Genomic DNA, 24542 nt, shown 5'->3' on the forward strand with positions numbered 1-24542 from the left:
AAGCCTTGGTAAATTTAAGAAAATTGAAATCATATCAAGTATCTTTTCCAACCACAACATTATGAGACTACATTCAATTACAGGAAAAAAATCTGTAAAAAATACAAACATATGGAGGCTAAACAATACACTACTAAACAACCAAGAGATCACTGAAGAAATCAAAGAGGAAATCAAAAAATACCTAGAAACAAATGACAATGAAAACATGACAACCCAAAACCTATGGGATGCAGCAAAAGCAGTTCTAAGAGGGAAGTTTATACCAATACAATCCTACCTTAAGAAACAAGAAAAATCTCAAATAAACAACCTAACCTTACACCTAAAGCAATTAGAGAAAGAACAAAAAAAAAACCCCAAAGTTAGCAGAAGGAAAGAAATCATAAAGATCAGATCAGAAATAAATGAAAAGAAATGAAGGAAACGATAGCAAAGATCAATAAAACTAAAAGCTGGTTCTTTGAGAAGATAAACAAAATTGATAAACCATTAGCCAGACTCATCAAGAAAAAAAGGGAAAAAACTCAAATCAATAGATAGAAATGAAAAAGGAGAAGTAACAACTGACACTGCAGAAATACAAAGGATCATGAGAGATTACTACAAGCAACTTTATGCCAATAAAATGGACAACCTGGAAGAAATGGACAAATTCTTAGAAATGCACAGTCTGCCAAGACTGGATCAGCAAGAAATGGAAAATATGAACAGACCAATCACAAACACTGAAATTGAAACTGTGATAAAAAATCTTCCAACAAACAAAAGCCCAGGACCAGATGGCTTCACAGGCAAATTCTATCAAACATTTAGAGAAGAGCTAACACCTATCTTTCTCAAACTCTTCCAAAATATAGCAGAGGGAGGAACACTCCCAAACTCATTCTACGAGGCCACCATCACCCTGATACCAAAACCAGACAAAGATGTCACCAAAAAAACCTACAGGCCAATATCACTGATGAACATAGGTGCAAAAATGCTCAACAAAATACTAGCAAACAGAATCCAGCAGCACATTAAAAGGATCATACACCATGATCAAGTGGGGTTTATCTCAGGAATACAAGGATTCTTCAATATATGCAAATCAATAAATGTGACACACCAAATTAACAAATTGAAGGAGAAAAACCATATGATCATCTCAATAGATGCAGAAAAAGCGTTTGACAAAATTCAACACCATTTATGATAAAAACCCTCCAGAAAATAGGCATAGACCAAACATTTACCTCAACAACATAATAAAGGCCATATATGACAAACCCACAGCCAACATCGTTCTCAATGGTGAAAAATTGAAAGCATTTCCACTAAGATCAGGAACAAGACAAGGCTGCCCACTCTCACCACTATTATTCAACATAGTTTTGGAAGTTTTAGCCACAGCAATCAGAGAAGAAAACGAAATAAAAGGAATCCAAATCGGAAAAGAAGAAGTAAAACTGTCACTGTTCGCAGATGACATGATACTATACATAGAGAATCCTAAAGATGCTACCAGAAAACTACTAGAGCTAATCAATGAATTTGGTAAAGTAGCAGGATACAAAATTAATGCACAGAAATCTCTTGTATTCTATACACTAATGATGAAAAACCTGAAAGAGAAATTAAGGAAACACTCCCATTTACCAATGCAACAAAAAGAATAAAAGAGCTAGGAATAAACCTACCTAAGGAGACAAAAGACCTGTATGCAGCAAACTATAAGACACTGATGAAAGAAAAATTAAAGATGATACAAACAGATAGAGAGATATACCATGTTCTTGGATTGGAAGAATCAACATTGTGAAAATGACTATACTACCCAAAGCAATCTGCAGATTCAATGCAATCCCTATCAAACTACCACTGGCATTTTTCACAGAACTAGAACAAAAAATTTCACAATTTGTATGGAAACACAAAAGACCCCAAATAGCCAAAGCAATCTTTTTTTTTTTTTTTTTTTTTTTTTTTTTTTTTTTTTTTTTTTTTTTGCGGTATGCGGGCCTCTCACTGTTGTGGCCTCCCCCGTTGCGGAGCACAGGCTCCGGACGCGCAGGCTCCGGACGCGCAGGCTCAGCGGCCATGGCTCACGGGCCCAGCCGCTCCGCGGCATATGGGATCCTCCCAGACCGGGGCACGAACCCGTATCCCCTGCATCGGCAGGCGGACTCTCAACCACTTGCGCCACCAGGGAGGCCCCGCCAAAGCAATCTTGAGAAAGAAAAACGGAGTTGGAGAAATCAAGCTACCTGACTTCACACTGTACTACAAAGCTACAGTAATCAAGACAGTGTGGTACTGGCACAAAAACAGAAATATAGATCAATAGAACAGGATAGAAAGTCCAGAGGTAAACCCACGCACATATAGTCACCTTATTTTTTATAAAGGAGGCCAGAATATACAATGGAGAAAAGACAGCCTCTTCAGTAAGTGGTGATGGGAAAACTGGACAGCTACATGTAATAGAATGAAATTAGAACATTCCCTAACACCATACACAAAAATAAACTCAAAATGGATTAAAGACCTAAATGTAAGGTCAGACACTATAAAACTCTTAGAGGAAAACATAGGCAGAACACTCTATGACATAAATCACAGAAAGATCCTTTTTGACCCACCTCCTAGAGAAATGGAAATAAAAACAAAAATAAACAAATGGGACCTAATGAAACTTAAAAGCTTGTGCACAGCAAAGGAAACCATAAACAAAATTAAAGACCACCCTCAGAATGGGAGAAAATATTTGCAAACGAAGCAACTGACAAAGGATTAATCTCCAAAATATACAAGCAGCTTATGCAGCTCAATAACAAAAAAACAAACAACCGAATCCAAAAATGGGTAGAAGACCTAAATGGACATTTCTACAAAGAAGATATACAGATTGCCAACAAACACATGAAAGGATGCTCTACATCACTAATCATTAGAGAAATGCAAATCAAAACTAAAATGAGGTATTATCTCACACCAGTCAGAATGGCCATCATCAAAAAATCTACAAACAATACATGCTGGAGAGGGTGTGGAGAAAAGGGAACACTCTTGAACTGTTGGTGGGAATATAAATTGATACAACCACTATGGAGAACAGTATGGAGGTTCCTTAAAAATCTACAAATAGAACTACCATATGATCTAGCAATCCCACTACTGGGCATATACCCTGAGAAAACCATAATTCAAAAAGAGTCATGTACCACACTGTTCACTGCAGCACTATTTACAATAGCCAGGACATGGAAGCAACCTAAGTGTCCATGGAGAGACGAACGGATAAAGAAGATGTGGCACATGTATACAATGGAATATTACTCAGCCATGAAAAGAAACAAAATAGAATTATTTGTAGTGAGGTGGATGGACCTAGAGTCTGTCATAAAGAGTGAAGTAAGTCAGAAAGACAAAAACAAATACCATATGCTAACACATAAACATGGAATCAAAAAAAAAAAAACATGGTTCTGAAGAACTGAGGGACAGGACAGGAATAAAGACACAGAAGTAGAGAATGGACTTGAGGACACGGGGAGGGCGGAAGGTAAGCTGAGACGAAGTGAGAGAGTGGCATGGACATATATACACTACCAAATGTAAAATAAATAGTGGGAAGCAGCCGCATAGCACAGGGAGATCAGCTCATGCTTTGTGACCACCTAGAGGGGTGGGACAGGGAAGGTGGGAGGGAGACACAAGAGGGAGGAGATATGGGGATATATGTATATGTATAGCTGATTCACTTTGTTATACAGAAGAAACTAACACACCATTGTAAAGCAATTATACTCCAATAAAGATGTTTAAAAAAAAATCCGAAAAATACCAGAGGTGCTAAATAGAAGTTAAGCACTCTTGGAAGATTCCACAATGCTTATTTGAAGTTTAACACTTCAGGGCTCAGTATCAAGAGTATTAAGAAAGACTATGACATTTGCAATTTGTAGAGCTAAATGAGACACCTGACTGTTGTCTACTGGAACATCACATTAAGCATTTCAATCTTTACTTCTTACAGAGCTACCTTTATACATGTAAGGCCTGATTATATTCAGTCAAAAGCTACTTAAGGCTTTAAGAGTGTGTCTGTGTCTTGTGCACCCATGTACACATACATGTGAATCTGTACTTGTTCCTCAAGATGTCCAGTGATGAAATCGTGATACCTCTCATTCTTCCACTAGCCTCAGTAACATGGATTCAACCCTAGCATATATCATATATATATATACATATGTATATGTATGTGTGTGTGTATATATATATCAGAACCACTTGAGAGGCTGAGGGGAGGGGTACTATCTGCTAATGCAGAATCAAGACCGCCCAAGGTGGAAGTCTCAGCACTTTAGAAAGCCACAGGTGATGCTGACCCACAGATACAGATAAGAACTACAGCTCTGGAGGCCTGGGGTCAGCTGGCTCATTTGCAGGGACTGCCTGCCCCATGGGCATTTCAACAGATCCAGTTCTACTCGTAAAGGTCAATTCCTCCAGCAAAGCCTCTCTGACCCCTGGCTTCCCCAAGCCCACCATTCTCTCCCCTGTCCCAGAATCCCTCAGTGCTTGACCTGTACAGCTGACAGCGAGCATTCTCCTGGTAAGTCCAGGGCCATGATGCAAGTAACTGTAATTTTGTTAAAGCATTCATTGTGCTTCTTTGTACTTTTTAGTTCCTCACTAGGGCCCAGCCGTTCTCAGCCGATGCACTGCAGATGACAGGCAATGCTGCACAAGCTGGCTCTGTTTCTACTCTTTCCACCCCACTCAATAATGCATATTAGAAACCATACAGGGGCCTCCCTGGTGGCGCAGTGGTTGAGAGTCCGCCTGCCGATGCAGGGGACACGGGTTCGTGCCCCGATCCCGGAGGATCCCACATGCCGCGGAGCGGCTGGGCCCGCGAGCCATGGCCGCGGGGCCTGTGTGTCCGGAGCCTGTGCTCCGCAACGGGAGAGGCCACAGCAGTGAGAGGCCCGCGTACAGCAAAAAAAAAAAAAAAAAAAAAAAAGAAACCATACAAGGGAAAACAATCTTATTCCAGGAATCACCTTGCTTTCCAGTAGGTCATCCAAAAATATAGTGCCTTAACCAGTAATTAGTAGCAAATCACTTGAACATGGCTCACAATTGATTATGACACAGTAGTAAGTTAGGACACTAGGGTTAAGAACTGTTGACTTAACTAGTCGCTAACAGCCTTATGCTGGTGTTAGAAATGGAAACAAAGTAAACAGGACTAAGAAATGATGGTTCTTTAGAAGACAGAAATATCAATTGATTCAAAATCTTCAAAGTCTACTTTATTGCATTTAATGGGATACATTACTGACTATGGGAATAGTCTTCACAAATCTGGTAAAACACAAAAGCTCCAGGACAATGGCCTTATAAAAATCTAAAGACTACTCTTAGGGAATTCCCTGGCGGTCCAGTGGTTAGGACTCAGCGCTTTCACTGCTGGGGCCCAGGCTCAATCCCTGGTTGGGGAACTAAGATCCTGCAAGCCATGCAGTGCAGCCCCCCAAAAAATGAATAATAAAAATAAAGACTACTATTACTATGCTTCCTTCGTGGAACTTACCCCTTCCATTATTGTCAAGAACCACACCATCCACAGGGCCTAGGCCATCTGAAGGCTCAGTCCACGTGGGTTTTGTCACCTCCATGGACACAGCGAAGGTAACCAATGACCTCATGTCATTAAAGACAAAGGCTATTTCTCAGACCCCCTCATCCTGTCCTCTCAGCAGCACCTAGGATTCCTAACCTCACTCACCCCCTCAACACTGCGCCCCCCCCAAGTTTTCCTCCTCCTTCTCTGGCCACACCTTCCTAGTCTCCTTTGTAGGTTCACCCTGGTCCACCACACCATTAACTGTGAAGGTCCCTCCCAGGCTCACATCAGTAGGCACTCAAAGCTTTCTTGACTGAATGGTGAATTCTGTTCACACTTACAAACGAACTGCTGGAAACCAGATTCCCATGTTACAGGCACCCTACAGAATGATCCCCAGCCTCTCCAACCAGCAAGGCAAACAGGAAAAATGAGGGTTGTGGGTTCATACCCTACTCTCTTCCCCTCCTGATGCTCCTGAATTTTTTTGTTTCAGGTTTAGGAATTTGAGAGGATGTTGATTAGGTCTTTTTTGAGGTAGCTGGGAATAAAAATTGCTGAACAATAAATCTTCCTTTACAGGTTTAATAAAGAGCTTGTTCATAACCCAACTTATTTTCCTTTTGCCCAAGTTTTTTTAACATTTTAACGAAGAATGCAGAACTTTTACCAATAAAGGTAAAGAAGAAGAAATTATTAATGGTGATAAAACAAACTGTAGTTTTATATTAGAAACTGTTAAGCAGGAAGGGCATGGACAAAAAAAAAAAAAAACCACTGCAGCCAGAAGAAATTCTAGAAGGCATTTATGAATCTGATCTTTTAAAGAATAAATAATACATTATTAACTGTGATAGGTTTAATACTGCCCCTCCCCCAAAAGATATCCACCTCCTAATCCCAAGAACCTGTGAATACATTACCTTATGTGGCAGAAGAGTATGTGCAGACATCATTAAGTACCTTGAGGGGAAATCATCCTGAATTACCAAATTGGGCCCAATGTAATCACAAGGTCCTTAAAAGAAGGGTCAAGGTCAGAAGGAAGGAGAACTGACGTCAGAGGTAGAGGTCAGAGAGCAAGGTTGGAAGATGCTATGTTGCTGGCTCTGAAGATGGAGACGGGGCCACAAGCCAAGGAATGCCAGAGGCCTTTAGAAGCTAGAAAAGGCAAGGAAATACCATCTCCCCCAGAGCCTCCAGAAGGAGAAGAGCCCTGTTGACACCTTCTTTTTAGGACTTCTGACCTCGAGAACTATAAGAAGATAAATTTGTGTTGCTTTAAACTGTAAGTTTAAGGAAGTTCCCTGGTGGTCTAGTGGTTAGGATTCAGGGCTTTCACTGCCATGACCTGGGTTCAATCCCTGGTAGAGGAACTGAGATCCCACAAGCTTCCTGGCATGGCCAAAAAAAACTTTTTTTAATTAAAAAAAAAAAGACTAGTAAGTTTAAGGTAATTTGTTATAGTAGCAAAATGTTTTGATTTCCAAGGTTGAGTACATATCTGAAATACTTAAGCTCATTTTCAATGAGAAAAAAAACCCTAACTTCTCCTCTAGGAAATAGGATGTATGAACACCCATTTTTCAGAAGAACAGAAGTACTTAATAATGAGTCCACCTTGCCAGCCTTTCATGTGAATGTTGTTCAAACTTGTCTAAATTCATTTATTTATGCCCTTAGTGTGAACAAGCATCACCTCCTGATAACTGGCCCAAGGAGCGGATAAAACAAAGCCAGAAGTCAGATCCTGCCTGTGCGCAGGTTTGCAGATCTCCATGGTATACTTTCACCAGAGCCAAATCGAGCAGCCAACATAATGTCACCAACTTCAGAAGAGATGCAGTCAGCTCACGTGAACTGTTATGACACAGCTGGGCAGTTAATTCCCTAATTTTCTAATTCAGAGTACTTAATATGTGCTTCATTATGAGAACTGATGGGGTACTATGAGATTCTTTTGCCAACAAAGTACCCTATAAATAAAAGTTTGGGAAACAGTACTCTATCCCTCTTCTCAGACATTCATCCATTAAAGGCTCTGACAAGTTCTGCAGTTTTAGGGTTTTGTTTTGTTTTTTGTTTTGTTTTGTTTTACATCTTTATTGGAGTATAATTGCTTTACAATGGTGTGTTAGTTTCTGCTTTATAACAAAGTGAATCAGTTATACATATACATATGTTCCCATATCTCTTCCTTCTTGCGTCTCCCTCCCTCCCACCCTCCCTATCCCAACCCTCTAGGTGGTCACAAAGCACCGAGCTGATCTCCCTGGGTTTTTTTGTTTTTTTAAAAAAAAGCCCAGTTATCATAGTTTAGCTCAGTGTTTTGTACTTGTATTCAGGGGTGGGGCCATTTGAAACTTACCCAAGTTAGAAAGCCCCCTGCCTTTTTTTTTTTTTTTTAAGGAGAAAGAATATAAGATTAGGTGCAGGGCCTTGGTAGGGATCCCCTTTGTGAGAGGTTGTAAAGCTTCAACTTCATAGTTTCATGGCAAATCCATCCCTACATATGTTGAAACCTCCTTGCACTTACCAACATCTGACACAGCACTAGTTCAATGGAGCACATACATGAGGAAATGCTGTCCTAGAGCATGAATATGAAAGAGGCAAGAAACTGACAAAGTACTTGCTGAACAAGCTACCTATTCTACACCAATGTGACTATATCCACAACCTAGCTTTGTTTTTTCATGGGCCATTTTCCAAAAGATAGAAATAGCTTTGTTTTATAGGACAGTATTCCCTGTAATAGTCACTGATTCATGCTTCCAACATTTGCTAAGCACCACATGGGAGGACACAAAAAAGGTTGAAATAGCCTCAAGAAGCTAAACTGCTGAAAGAATAGCAGTTGTGCACCCATATCACAAGCTGCTTAGCATGACAGCTCCATTTTAGAAGGGAGGTGTCAATCTTAACTAGAAGTATGGTGGTCAATAATTCCTGCTATGGTGATGTAAGAGTCCATAGCCAAGGGCGAGATAGGGACAGGGTGGGGAGAGGGGGAGAGAATAATCAGGTTGCTATGGAAACACTCCCCAAAGCAGAGAAGGACAGCCAGTACTGCCCTCCCCTGTCCTTGGGCACAAGCACCAGTCTACCAACCTTTAGGCTATGGGTCTATTTCCAGAAAAAAAAAAAGCTCTGCCATTCAATTGTATTTATGTAGCCACACAGAACCATGCTCTTGCCAAGTTCAAGATGCACTTCAACCAAGGAATAGGACCTACCTTTAGGCCTAACCTACCTATAAGCAAGGAGAGAAGATACGCAAGAATCAAGAATGATTTGGTTGGGACTTCCTTCGTGGCACAGTGGTTAAGAATCCGCCTGCCAATGCAGGAGACATGGGTTCGATCCCTGGTCCAGGAAGATCCCACATGCCGTGGAGCAACTAAGCCCATGCACCACAACTACTGAGCCTGCACTCTACAGCCCTCGAGCCACAACTACTGAAGCCCGTGCACCCGTGCTTGGCAACAAGAGAAGCCAACGCAATGAGAAGCACACACACCACAACGAAGAGTAGCCCCCACTCGCCGCAACTAGAGAAAAGCCCACATGCCGCAACGAAGCCCCAGTGCAGCCCAAAATAAATAAATTTAATAAATTTAAAAAAAAAGAATGATTTGGTCTCTATCTCAAGTTTAGATGTAAGGAGTTTGAATAGGCAAAGGTGTGCCATAAATCTAATGTTTTAATTTGGCAATAATTAGATGCTAAAGTCTAAGTTACATGTGACCTCTGGGAAGTGGAAAGAATCGAATTCATGAGAAGCCCAAAATGAGACTTGAAGGACAGCAAGGCACACAAAGCTGAGGAGATGGCGAGAAGGAAGCCAGGACAGAGAGCACAAGGTCTGGCACACGGTGGGTTCTTTACTAACATGTGTTGATTAAATATGAACATGTCTGAACCAAGTGAATGAAGAGACCATCCCGGTTATCCTGCCCATGTCTCAAATCCAGTCACTGCACCCCTGCCTTGCATGCTGTCAGCGCTCCTGTCCCAATACCGAAGTTCCTGTCCCTTGAATGACCTTGACCTCGGTTAACCCGGACACAGCTGGAAGAGAGACACCAAATACCTTCTTGCTGCCTCACTAATGGCTCCTGACTTCATTCCAGAGCAACTTTTAAAACGGCAAGTTCACTGGAATCAAGGCCAAAATCTCAATGTTCCCACATGACAACTCACTCCCAAAGGGAAAGAGACCAACACCGGCCAGAGGCTTTTACAATCAGAGTCACTGACTCTGGCCATTCACCAGAAATGAATGTTTATTCCCACTGGAAGGCTCCCAGAGGCTGCTGGCATGCTGACCCGTCCTGTAGAAACCGATTAGGATAGGTCAAACAACCCGTGCCTCAGGACTGATCTGTGTGCGGGATGAAAAACAGGTTTCGTCACACCTGCCAACTCCCAGTGAACGGCAGTGGCTGCCTCTCCCAGGATTGTTGGGAAAATATCATGATCTTCTAACAGTATCTGCTACAGGCACAAAGTGATAGCCCGTGGGCTATATATTTACTGTCCCTGATCCTAGTTTACTTACACTATATGATTTTATATATGTATATGCAAAATACATACACATGTAACAATATATACCACATTTATAAGTTCCCCTGATTAGCTGTAAAAAAATAAATAAATAAGAAAAGCCTTATTACAAACAACTACATCTAAATTGCAACCATATTATTAAATTCGCCGAAGGACAAAAGAGAAAGGAAAGAGTAGGAAGCATGACTTCAATCCGAGCCCAACATGTGCTAACACAGCCCTTGCTGAGAGGATCCAACTGTGCAGGCCTGGCAGCCATGGGCCCTTTCCCTCCCCAGAGCAGGAAGTCCCATGATGAAAAGAGGATTCTCCAGGGAGGCACTTCCTCTCGCCCTCAGGATCACCCAAGCCCCTGCCTTGGCTCAGGCGTTTCACAGTGAACTCAGCAGGGCACGGAGGGCTGACCCTTGCAGAGCCACCATTTACTGCTCAAGGCACTGTTTCGGGGACTTTACACAGTCTCAGTAACCACCTTGTCATCATCCTTAATCCCAAGCTTTGACCTAAATATAGTGAATGCTGGCTCCACCTCACTTCCAACTTCCCTCTTGGCCCAGCTGCACTGGACACCATGGGCCTAGTCAGTTGTGTACCCAACTGTATGAAAAATGAATGATAAACACTGCAAGAGTCCAGAGGTAAGGAGAGCACCAACTCCATAATGTTTAAAAGGATGGCATGTGTTCAGAGCAACACTTTAGCACGTAAAGCTGTGCTTCCACCTAAAGAGGAGAATGGAGCCAAATGGAATTTGTATAGGGACCTTCCAGAGAGCCCTTCCTTTACAGGCAAGGTTGTCTTTCACTTGAAAGGATACACTTATTTCCACAGGGTAAACTGGAATAGTCTGTTTAAATATTCTCGCAAATGAAGAAAAAAAAAAAAAAAAGTAAGGAGGTGGTCTGGCTGCTCCCCAGTGTCCCGTTTTCCATGAAAAACGACTACCGGATTAGGTCATGTTGTTGACTATTTCTAGAGCAGCAAACAACGGCTCACTGCCAGATATCCTGGAAGTAACTTTGACTTTCTGACCAAGGCTGGCTTGTGATGAATGCTTTCTGACCCCGAGCTCATCCCACTACATCCTCTCTAATGCCTGTCTTCCCCATGAGCTGTCAGGACCGGGGCAGCTCCCACCAGAGGCGGTGGTGGGAAAGGGGATGGACTACAGATGTCTGGTGCTCCTCCTACACCCTCAAGCCTGTAAATCAATTCGTTGCACTGACAGTTGTAGCATAAATGATTCATAGCTGTGTTAATCAATACATTTTTGCAGACACTGCTATTAACTCTGGTCATTTCAAGGGGAAAATATAGTTAGGGATGCAGAAGCTGTTGTGCCAATTTGGTGGACACAAACACACACAAATCCCGGAGCTTTTTGAAAATATCTAGTCACATGGGGGGAAAAAGGCAACCTCACCTACAAGAGGTGTTAGTACCCTTAGGCAGAGGCTGGGTAAAAGCGCATGTCAGTAAGGAGATGGATCCACATACCCACAAAGCAACAGAGCTATGACCATGACCCTTGCCCAAATTTACTTGTGCCAACAGATACCTAGGGGCAGGGCAAAGGAGTACCTGTCTTTATAATTAATGTTCCAGGTCACATATGGCAAAAGAAACAGCAGCATGACAGTAACTTCCACTCCCAGTAACATGGCAGACATTACTAATCCATCACCACACTCTTGGCCACAGAAGCTGATTTGGCCCCATGATCTCTCTCACCTAAGTCCTCTCAGCAGCCAGCTCCAATCACCAGGATATGAAACTGAAGATGAAACCCATTTGTGTATCCACTGAACTCCTAACGCGGCTGTTGATGCATGTACTGATCAGGAAATACTCCTGGACCACTGACAGGCTGTACACCAGCATGGGAGCTGCTCTTTTAAGAGGTCTTGATGGTATTTTTCCTAAAGCAGCTTATCATCAATAAGAGATAAAACAGAAGCATGCAAATAACAAAAAGCCAACGTGACAAAAGTCCATTGAACAAATGTTTTGGAAATTCTACTGAAATGTTAGAGGGTGCACATGAAAGAGAAATCATAGAATCAAAGAATTGTGGAGCAAATGACCAAAGCCCTAAACAGCCCCTGAGACCCTCCCCCAGCAACCAGGCTCCTCCAGGCCCCTTGAGCCTCCTCTCAGGGGCTTCCACCAGCCACCCTGGCCTTCTCTGGTTTCTCTAACACAATAAGCCCCTCCCACCCCAGGGCCTTGCCCGGCAGCTTCCTCGACTTGGAAGGCCCTGTGGTCCCACTGCATTGACACCCTGCCACCCACTCCCTTGAGTCTGGACAATGTCCACTCAGGCTATAGGTTTCCACTCAGACACATGCTCTCAAGGAAGCCCTCCTGAACATCCTCATGACCAGCCCACCCCAGACCAGGGTAGGACTCCTAGTTCTCCATCAGCCCTCATCCCAGTTTCAGTGACTCTTGGAGTGAATCCCACATCCCGGCTAAGCTTTTAAACTAGTTCTGTGAGGACAGGGTGGATGCCTGCTGTGTTTACCACCGTATCCCAAACATACAGAGCAGTGCCTGGAACCTATAGGGAACACTGAATCAATGAATCGATAAATCAGTGTATGAGCAAACAATAAGGCAGAATTAATTAGAACTGAAGGTCAGACAGGAGTTTAGAAGATCTGTGATGCAGAGGATAATGGAAGTCAGGAGAGAGGTGTCTATAAGTTTTGAAAGAATTAGGCACAAGAAGATCCTGAGGGAGTAAAGAAGGCAGAAAAAAACATTATCATGAAGCATGATACAAAACCCCCAAGTCATAAATGAATTAAGTCTGACTACATATAAAAATTAAATTTTCTGCAGGGAAAACCTAACAAAGTCAAATGGGGGAAGTATTTGCATTATGTAACAGAATACTCACTTCCATGCTATGTAAAAAGCAAATACAAATCAATAAGAGATCCAACAACACAACAGACAAATGAGCAAAGAACTCACAGGTAACAGAAAAATACAAATGACTTAAGCACATGAAAAAATGTTCAAGCTCACACACAATAAGTGAGATACGATTGTGACACCATCAATACATGAGATACCATTTTTACCCAGCAGAGTGGTAAATACCAAATTTGATAACACACTGTGTTCATAAGGATGTAGGGAAACAGACAAATCATACACTGTTGATTAAACAATCGATACTTTTTGCAGGACAGTTTGGCAAATATCAAATTAAAGATGAACACACTCTCTGACTCTACCATTTTACTTCTAGCAGTGTATCCCACAAATGCGTTCACATTTGCATGCCAGTGTGTATGTGTTTGCATCAACAGCATGTATAAAAGAACAGAAGATGGGAAACAAGCTAAACATCAATTGATAGGAAGCCAGTTAGAAGATCCAATGGAACACTGTACTGCTGTTCCAGAATGAGGCTCATCTACAGTCTGATATAAAATGATTTATAATGGTAAGTTTTTTTAAAAAGTAAGGTACAAAGGAGTACAAAGAATACCCCATTCATGGACAGGATAGAAAAAGGGAGAGAAGGGAAGGAATAATAAATACGCATACACAGACTATTTCTGGAATATACAAGACACTGCTAATAGCGGTCATCTTTGGGAAGAGACCTTGGTTTCTAGGGGACAAGGGCTGGAGGGAGACTTACTTTACATCGTATACCTCTTTCTACAGTTTGAAATTTTCACCACATGTCAAGTTTACCTTTGCAAAAATAAACATATTAGAAACAGGGAAGGAAGACAAATGACCCTGAAGTACAAATTACTGAGAAGGGAAGAGAAACTAGACAAGAGACCTGAGTCACTAAGATTCAAATAACCAGGTTGGAACCAAGAGGGGCATGATGAGAAAATGTCCCTCATACCAGAACAGGAGCCCTTGTGTATAGAGGCCACTAGTGAGCAAAGACCCTGGATGACAACCTTAACTCAAAAGCAGAGCACACGACCCACCCCACAAGTAGACCCCAGGCCAGTAGGGCACACACTCACAGGCCACAGGCAAGAGGACTTAAACAAAAAACTCAAATACCTGAGACTTGCCAACACCAAGCCTAGAAATAGAGGTCATGCCCCAGAGAGTTACACTGGTGACAGTACTTGGTACAGGGAATCTGTCCTCTGGGTCTCAGCAGGCCCTGGCAGATTTTAGAACTTGGGAGAATTGGTCCTCCTGGACCACAGGAAAGGGTCAGTCCAGAGGGTGACCACAGCACTGGAGTTGATTTAATAAAGATAGAACGAGAGGTTACAAAGTAAAAAGTCTCAGGCTTCTGTGCCAGGTTGTCCCCTGGGTGCCCGTGGCCAACAGCTACAGGTGACAGCCGCTGAATGAACTGCCCAGCCAGAGCCTAACGAGGGCTGCAGTCTTTTTCTCAGAAAACAGCACTGTTTGTCCTTGAAGTTTCAACTCCCTGGGTGTTTGGGTGGAGACACTGAGTTCCTCACCCTAGGAGGACTCGTCTCACCACTTCTGTCCTGCTATTTGGGGCCTGTTCCCCAATGCCTCTTTCAACACAACTCTCTAAAATAGAAACCCAGTGACCTAAGCTGTGGTCTATTTCAGAAATCATGTCAAACACATCTGGATGAGAAAATCCTGCCTGGAAAGGGCTCTTCCTTGGTGCGTAGTAAACTAGAGAGCACACGTGTCTCTGTCTCCTGCCAATCGTAAGCAATTCTCTGGAGTCAGTGATTTTCACAGGAAGCACAAGAATTTTGTAAATACACATTTTAGTGAATAAACCAAAGGAACTTAGATTTAAAACTACTACTTGGCCATGAGTAATTTAAGTATTCAAATTAGCTAAATGACTTCTAGGAAGTTGCCAGCAACCTAGTCAGAGCTCATTACAACACCTTCTGCAGTTTCCTGGCCTCTAAGAACCTAAACCTCAAAATATATAAAGGTAAAAAAATAAATAAAAAAAAAAACACCTAACACACATTAGCATGCCTTGGCAAGTTTTTCAAAGTGCTCTCACACATGTTCTCATATGTATATGGTACATGTATATGGTACCCTGTATACTTCTAGCCCAAGGTAAGTGTGGCTGAAGCATGTTGCATGGTACATAGTAGTTGCTCAATAAATAGTGGATGAGTAATATTTACCTTTGAAAAATACAAGTTTTCCAGAAACATGAGACAAGAAAGGAAAGAAACATCTCATGCCCATTTTCATATACACGGTTAGATTACAAAATTCACTCACAGATTCACATATTGGTTCCTAGCCCTCCACAGCTCAGAAACAATACTTTAGGGAATCTTAGAAACTTGTAACTGCTCCTCGTTTTCCCCACTGTCACACCAAGTCATTTTCTCTTCAAGTGGAGGATTATTTTCCTGTAATGTTTACTGTACTTCTTTTCCAGAGATTTTCTCTTATGAAAAACCTAATAAACGCAGAGTATTAAATTTTAATTAACCACACATGTATATAGACACTGAATGAACACAGCCCAGCCACTATTAATAACAGAATGAGGCCTGCTATGATTCTGAATCACAGGTGAATTTGGTATCTGCATTTCTGGAGCTAAAAGTGCAATGTGTCCCCTTCCTGGAGATACTCCCTAAGTATCCCACTGACCCATGGCAAGCAATATGCTTGGGGCCATGTTCAGGGCCTGAGGCCTGGATAGGTCTACCCCCTGTGCATTCCTATCCCAAACATTTTGTTCAGTAGAAATGAAATCCGGAAAACATTAATACCAAATCCATTGACAAGGGGCATAGAACTGGATATGCATCAGTTTCAGGTCTCCCATTCTCGAAGTTTCTCGTTTTTTCTATTTCTGTACCTATGGACCAACTGATGCAATATTCCCTTTCCCCACTTCGCACATTCTTCCAAATGGGGAAAGCTCAAGAAAGCTACACAAATTCCTATTTGCTGAGTTCTTAAGATCCCTTCAGCATCCAAGCTTGAACCACCAAACGCAAAACAAGCCAGTTGTCAATGTTTGGTTTCAAAATTCCAGAGTCTGAGACGACATGTGGTCCTCCTGGGCACAACCCCTGAGAAACCAAACAAGTAGTACAGTCACAGTTGTAGCCACTCAGCCTCGGAGGGGGCTGTTCTGGTGTCCTGAGGGTATGGCACATGGTTCAATTGCCTAATTATGTAATTGCCTGATTTCATGTTTAATATGTCAGTGTACAGGCAAATTATATCCGCAAATATGTAGGGAAGAGGGTTGGGACTTAACTAGGCGTTTACCCCTAGGGCTGTGCTGCACTCATCGCAGATTCAAAACCCTAATGCTATTGAACTAGGTCTTTTTTTTAATGTTCACTTTAGACATACATGTAAATAAACATACTGCCCTCATCCAAGGGCACATACATACACTGCCATTTGTCCCCTCAGGAGTAACCAAGGCTCAGGGAGACTCTGGGTAGGCACAGTCCTCTGCTTGAGCCCCACAGAGAGATGCCGACCTGTTCAAGGCCACTTTGTGGACCTGGAGTGCCACAGACAACTCAAGATCATCATTTCTCAACAAGAACCCAGAGCAAGGTAGCCAGTCCCTCAGCTCCTCTCTTGTGCTTGATAATCCAAATTACAACCACCATCTTGGGAAGAGTTGAAAGAAAACATGTTTTTCTCCTGCTTTATAGCCTTTCCTATCTCTTCCAGGAAGCCTTCGAGACTTCCACACCAAACTGCTCTCTCCGCTGGCTAAAACTGATGATTACTCAGTAACTGTCCAGAGCAATTTACCCTGAATTATTCATCCTCCTTCATTACCTTGAAACTGCTGCCCCTAACAATCTCACTGCTTGATTGTTAAGTATTGAGCCATGTTTATACTATGTTAATAATCCACATGGGTTTAAAAGGCAGGGCACCACTGTACACTCAATGAATATTTACTAGCTGCGTTGACTGAGTCTCCAACAGTGGGATGGGATCTCTCCAGCACTCATCTGAACTACTGCAGAAGCAAAGCCACTGTGCCCAAAAATGTGACTGCAAATCATTAACTCACACAAGTGCTAAGCTTCCCAACACAAACTGCTTACCCCCAAGTAACCCAGATTAAGTGCTATTCAGAAGACAAAAGTCTAGGAAAGAAAATAAAAGCTACAGTCCTAATTGGGGTCAACATTCTCTAGGCAGGGAGAGCTTGGACAGGAAATGGCAGCTGTAGAGTTGGTTTTGCTAGTTTCTCTATAGTTTAAATTGAACCATGAATGACCCAATAAAACAGGTATACTGTTTTCAAACTCACTAATTTGCTCTCCACTTAAGAGACAAAATAGTTGTTTAACTTTCCAGACAATGGTATGTTCCCCAAAGTCAATTAAACTGTAATGGAATTGTCTCCCTTTAAAACACCAATAGCATCAATTATTGCTTATGCTAGAAAATCTAATAAAAGTGTTCAGAATGTGTAAATACTTGTGACTAACAGACACCTAATTTTTTTTAAACCTGTATACATTTAGAACACAAATAATAAATGTTGTCAAGGATGCAGAGAAAAGGGACCCCTCGTACACTGCTGATAGGAACGTGAACTGGTACAGCCACTGTGGAGAACAGTATGGAGGTTTCCCAAAAAACTAAAAATAGAACCCAGTAATTCCAATCCTGGGTATATATCTGAAAAAAACAAACAAACAAACAAACAAAAGACCCGTTTAAAAAGATACATACACCCCTATGTTCATCGCAGCATTATTTACAAATGCCAAGATATGGAAGCACCTAAGTGTCCATCAACAGATGAACGGATAAAGAAAATGTGGTATATAAATACAATGGAATACTACTCAGCCATGAAAAAAGAATGAAATTTGCAGCAACATGGACAAACTTGGAGGGCATTATGCTAAGTGAAATAAATCAGAGAAAGACAAATACTCTTAAGACATCACTTATGTGGAATCTAAAAAATACAACAAACTAGTGAATATAAAACAAAGAAGCTGACTCACAGATATAGAGGACAGACCAGGAATTACGAGTGGGGAGAAGGAAGGGGGAAGGGGCAATATAGTGGGAGGGGATTAAGAGGTACAAATTAGGGACTTCCCTGGTGGCACAGTGGTTAAAAATCCGCCTGCCAATGCAGGGGACACGGATTCGAGTCCTGGTCTGGGAAGATCCCATATGCCACGGAGCAACTAAGCCTGTGTGTCACAACTACTGAGCCCACGTGCCACAACTACTGAAGCCCGCACACCTACAGCCCATGCTCCACAACAAGAGAAGCCACCGCAGTGAGAAGCCCACGTATCGCACATTAGAGTAGCCCCTGCTCACCAAAACTAGAGAGCCAGCATGTAGCAACAATGACCCAACACAGCTAAAAATAAAATAAATTTTTAAAAAGAGGTACAAATTATTAGGTATAAAATAAGCTACAAGGATATGTTGTACAACATGGGGAACATAGCAAATATTTTATAGTAACTGTAAGTGGAGTATAAACTTTAAAAATTGTTAATAACTATATTGTACACCTGCAATTTATATATTATATAAACTATTCAATTTTTAAAAACCTGTACACTTTTAAATATTCCAAAAAACCTCAAAGACCAGAGTAAATTAGCTTTTTAGAGTACCATTAAATTAGAATTATTATAAAACCAAAACCTTTTTCAGTTGGGACCAGGTTTCAGGAAATTTCTGCATTTATATCTATCACATAGAAATCCTAACCACTGATCTTAGATCACTTCTAAGATGAAAGGATAAGATCCTTCCTGGAAAAATATCAGAATTATTGTGCTGCATCATCCTTGCCAAGGAAGTTGAACAGAGGTACAGATATTCCAGCATTTAGTTATGTTTGTTTCTAGTGTTTCTGATATTTGGTGTGCCCAAGGTTTTAGGAATTTGCAATTAAAATAAAAATGACCAAATCATCCTGTGTACTTTAACCAGGAGACAGTCGGAACATCTTCCAGCTTCTACCCCAAAAACTAATCCAAACTGTTAGAGCACAAGAAAACTTCCAAGCTGCTTCCTTTCCCTGGCTTCTCTGAAAGTCACTGGTGTTTATATACACTGACCAGAGTGAAATTCCCCCTGAACTATGAATCTGGCAGCCAAAAATTAAAGGATAACTAAACCCTGGACAATCAAGATATGTCTGGAGTGAGTAGGGGCAAGGAACCGTTCTTAATGAAACCATGTTTGCCAGAAACCACAACAAAGAGTAAGCTATACACAATTACAACACACGTGCTTCTTATAAACTTAGGACTCTAGATTTTTAAAGCAACTGAAGGGAAGGGTTTGGGCGTTTTTGAATGGATTAATCAGTTCACTCTCCTGGCTTCCCAGTACAGCCATCAGATAACCCTGGATGAGACCATCATACCCACATAGCCCTCCTCGCAATTTGCTGCTACCAGGCATCTTCTCCACCACCATCCTAAGGTAGTACCATCACAATCATTGCACCCCCAGAGGGGATGGGATGTTCAGGACTCACCCCGATCCCCAGGACACAGCAACAAGGGCAGGGAGCCTGGTGACCTGTCAAGATTTGCGACCTGTTCTAGTGCCTGTCTTCACACAGAAGTCTCCCCTGGGACACTTTGAAAAACAGGGTCCCAGGTCTCACCCCAAGAGGACCTGATTCACTGAGTCCAGGTGGGGTTTAAGTCTGCATTTTCAAAGTTCCCCCAGGTGATTCTAGAAGATCAACCAGGATCAGGAATTCATGCATACTAAATTCCTATTACTAATAACTTACGGAACACGTTATAACCTGACCTACAGGAAACAGTGGCACTCTCAGAATTCCCACGCTTGCAACTTAACACAGGACATACAACACTTGGCACGGTCATCAATACACAAATGCCTCTCCCAGAGGTACCACACACTATCCTTTTGGAGAAAAGAACACAATTAACTCTTTTTAAAAGCTTTCTCTTGGGACTTCCCTGGTGGTTCGGCGGTTAAGACTCTGCACTTCCAATGCAGGGGGCATGGGTTCAATCCCAGGTTGGGGAACTTAGCTCCCACATGCTGCGTGCACTGCCAAAAAATAAAAGCTTTTTTTCTTCTGAGAGGCATATTCAGTAGTGGGAAAGAATCTAAAGAGATTCTGCTGTGAATATGGAAAACCAAGCTGAAGCTGCCCACTCTGGATACAGCGGGCAGAGGGTGAAATTGTCCTTGGAATGGCCAGCGGTCAAGGCAGGTCAGCTTCCTGTACTTTCTTTCTTGAACTAAGTGTACAACTCTGCTCCTACTGTTGTTCTTAAGATAAATCCTAGACACACAAACATTCTGTCTACATTAAACACAGGCCACAGAAACCAAATGAAGAAGGAAATGTCTGTGCATCCACGAAGGAAAACAAACAAAAAGTGTTTCTGGTTGTAAACCTTTACTGTTCCGTGAACCCAAGTTGCAGGTTAGTTGTCACTAGAGTTAAAGCTACCATGGCCAGATGCAACTCCCTCCCCTCCCATCCCCTCCCCTTACTCCACCTAATTCCTGAAATCCTCCGTAAACATGCCAATCTACCAAGGAAAGGTAACATTCTAAATTATTACATGTCATTTGTCTTCTAACAAGTAAATGAATCTCCCACCCTTTCTTGGGAACAGACTTATGAAAATGGGTCTGAGGGAACCAGAGACCATCAGAATAGGACGGGGGGAGGGGAGGACGGGCAGGGGATGAATGTCCAAGCAAAGGAGGCTGAGGGTTCTGACGTCTCAACCACTTGTGGGCCCCATGGATCCTCCCTTCTGAGAGCCAAGTCCGAACAGCAGTGAGGGGTAACACACATCAGTCATCCCACGAAGATTTAATGATGCCTTCCAAGTACCCAGTACTGGGCCCAGTCCTGGGAACACTCCTCAAGTCGCTTTGAGGAAATTCTAACAGTGATTGAAGGGTGGGCACCAAGACAGGGAGTCAGGGAGAGGCCCCAAGCTGAGATCCAATTTACTTGTCTGTTGGCCAGTCAAGAGGGCAGGGAAAGGAAACTGCCAGAGTTTGCGCACAGAGGCAGGGCCGGGCTCACCAGGGATCTGGATCCCAAGGGCCCTACAGAGGCAAAGGACAGTCTGACCTGATCTGTGGGTCAGAGAGACTCCTCTCCAACCATGGCCTGAGGGATGAAGCAGGCAGCCAAGGGAAGCAGCAGGATCTTTGATGGACAAGAAGGTTAAGCCCAAGGCGGGTGGGTACCAAGGGCAGGTTTCTTCTGGGACAGACCCCCCACAAAGGTTTGGTGCAGATTTTTAACTTGGCCACATTATCAAAAAGAAGGGAAAGAAAGAACATACAAAATAAGTTTTGTCTCCCTTTTTTCTAAGTGTAGCAGGAAGGCTGTTCTTGGAAAAAGCAGCATAGGTAGCTGCAGGGAAAAGCCAAGCTCCACCGCAACACCGTGCCCTGAATCCCTTTCCAGGACGGAGCAGTCGGAGGCAACACCTGCAGACAGACCCACACCCATGACACCAGGACTCCAAGCCATTACACCTGCTGGAGGTCTAAGATATTCCTCGTGGGCACTGCCCCTGCACCGCAGACTTCCAGCTTCCGCCAGCAAGTGAGCAGGGCTGGGTTTGTTCACTGCTCAACCCCTGATGCCCAAAATGGAAAAAGGACTCAATGTTGGTTAAGTTGGTGGTTCTCAACTGGGGTGATTTTGCCCCCCATGGGACATCTGATAATGTCGAGATAGTTTGGTTGTCATAGTAAGGGAGGAGGGTGCTACCAGCATCTAGTGAGCTGAGGCCAGGGACACGGCTAAACATCCTCCAATGCACCAGACAGCCTCCCTCCCCCAGCCCCCAACAGAATTAACCAGCTCAAAATGTCAATCGTGCCAAAGTTGAGAAACCCTGGGTTAAATGAAATTGATGTAAGACTGGCAGCAGGGTTCAGGGGCAACACCTCTGGGACACCTGGGAGGCTGGGCCTTGGCACCCACAGGGCTGGGCCTGCTAAAGGGGAGCAGGGGGCAGCAGGCCAGGGTGCCCACCCACCTCCAACCCGGCAATGGCCAAGTTCTGCTGACCTCTCACCCCTACTTTTCCCCTCTGCTGCCCCTTCCTGTCACCTTCAAGCTCCACTTATGGGGGTTGGGGGCTCCCCCCCAAAGCTCAGGAAGTAGACAGTATCTCAGAACGGGGGCTAAGACAAGGCCAAGGCAGAAAGAAGCCTGGCCAAAGAGGATGAAAGCAAGAGAACACCACACAGATCTTTTCCATGTGCCCAGACATAAATCTGAGCAGGGGCCCCACCAGAGTTCCTGGGAAACCCAAGATTTCCCATCCCTGCCCCTCAGACCCATAACTCCTCACACGTGTGACAACAGCAGGCGAACATGCACAGCCGTCCAGATTAACACGCAGGGAACCCTGCCCTCGCCTCCCTGATATGCCCATGGAAGCACCTAGCTAACAGCCTCAGGCCCTGCGGCACACCTGCAATCACTCACTTGTCCATTACTCTGCCTCATGAAGACCCCCTGAGCCAGCCCCTCCTCTCCCCTCTCTAGCCTTTTTGCCACCATAATATCCAGGTCCCTAATATTTCTCACCCAAGTGGTGGCAACACCCCCAGAGCTAAGCTTTTCAAGCTTTGCGGTAAACTAGGAATACAGAGGTGGTGTCTGGGAGGTTGCTTAACATGTGGATTTAGTAGCTTGGGATGGGGTAGAAGATTCTGCTATTTACCAAGCATACAAGGTGCTTCCGACCCAGATGCTCCCAAACCACATGTGGCCCAGCAGGCTTTGGAATCACACCCCCGCCCCAGCCCTGGAGGGCTGGCACTGAGCTCTACTCTGGGTCCCCAGCACTCACCACAAGGCAGGGCCTCCCAGAAAAATGTCTGCTGAAGGAATTCACACACACACACACACACACACACACACACACACACACACACACACACGTGCTGCAGACCAATGGGAAACCACAGCAGACAACAGGACTGAAGGACCAGCTTGCTCCCAGCGCCCCTGTCCAGTGACACCAAAAATCTAAGAGTGAGTTTAGATAAATGTCCACCTTTGAGTCTCAGTCCCCATTACCATGGAAAGAATTCACTAGCCAGTCCACACTGAGGTGTATCTGGGTCTGAATGGCTCTTGTCCACATGCCCTCTTCTCCCATCCCAATCCCTGCCCACAGCAGGTGTCCTCCGCTCTCCCAGATCCTGCCCACCTCCCTCCCAGGCAGAGCCCAGGCACGGGAGTACCCACACAGCTCCAAGCTGGGCCAGAGGCCCCAACAGGGCAGCAACGGCTTTGCCCCTCTGCATCTCCTGAGCTACAGGGCCTAGTGTTTGCTAAAATGGTAGCATCACAAGAGGGGAGAAGACAGGTGAACTGTTGCAGGCTGTACCTTTCCCTTACTTTAACCTGTGATACAGGCACTTTACAGCCCCACAGAAAGGCCTGGAAGGAGCATGCAAGTGACAGCAGGAGTTACTTCTCAGACACCACATCACCAGCTTCTCCAGGCCTTCACCAGGCAGGGTCCTAGGACCAACACTTCCATGCAAATGCATCTGCCTGGGTCATGTTCTAGGCTTCCCATGCGCTGGAGAAAGGCAATTCCCATAACCAACTCTGCCCACCCTTGCCCAGTAAAGACATGGTTTTAACTGGTCAGGACACCTGAGAGGGAAATTCAAGACAGAAACAAAAAGCTGGTGGTTTTGAGCTTCCCTGGTGGTGCAGTGGTTAAGAATCCGCCTGCCAATGCAGGGGACATGGGTTCCAGCCCTGGTCTGGGAAGATCCCACATGCCGGGCTTCCCTGGTGGTGCAGTGGTTAAGAGTCTGCCTGCCGATGCAGGGGACACGGGTTCGTGCCCCGGTCCGGGAAGATCCCACATGCCGCAGAGCGGCTGGGCCCGTGAGCCATGGCCGCTGAGCCTGCGCGTCCGGAGCCTGTGCTCCTCAACGGGAGAGGCCACAGCGGTGAGAGGCCTGCGTACCGCAAAAAAAAAAAAAAAAAAAAAAAAAAGATCCCACATGCCGCAGAGCAACTAAGCCCGTGAGCCACAACTACTGAAGCCCGCACACCTAGAGCCTATGCTCCGCAACAAGAGAAGCCACCGCAGTGAGAAGCCTGTGCACCGCAAAAAAGAGTAGCCCCCGCTAACGGCAACTAGAGAAAGCCTGCGTGCAGCAACTAAGACCCAACGCAGCCAAAAATAAAAATAAATTAATTTAAAAAAAAAAAGCTGGTGGAGCTTCTCTAGTGGTGCAGTGGTTGAGAAGTCCGCCTGCCGATGGGACACGGGTTCGTGCCCCAGTCCGGGAAGATCCCACATGCCGTGGAGCGGCTGGGCCCGTGAGCTACGGCTGCTGAGCCTGCGTGTCCGGAGCCTGT

The 24542-nt window shown here is 43.9% G+C and overlaps 1 protein-coding gene and 1 pseudogene across 3 annotated transcripts in view; one reads left to right on the top strand and one right to left on the bottom strand.

Moving 5' to 3' along the window:
* The window catches only part of TLN2 (talin 2), a 457102-nt gene that overhangs the window by 400799 nt on the left and 31761 nt on the right, over positions 1 to 24542 (bottom strand). The window lies entirely within an intron of this gene.
* LOC132488170 (tigger transposable element-derived protein 1-like) overlaps positions 16204 to 24542 on the top strand; it is a 39383-nt pseudogene continuing 31044 nt past the window's right edge.

Source organism: Mesoplodon densirostris, chromosome 4 (genome assembly GCF_025265405.1).
Source record: "Mesoplodon densirostris isolate mMesDen1 chromosome 4, mMesDen1 primary haplotype, whole genome shotgun sequence".
In the NCBI taxonomy this organism is placed as follows: Eukaryota; Metazoa; Chordata; class Mammalia; order Artiodactyla; family Ziphiidae; genus Mesoplodon; species Mesoplodon densirostris.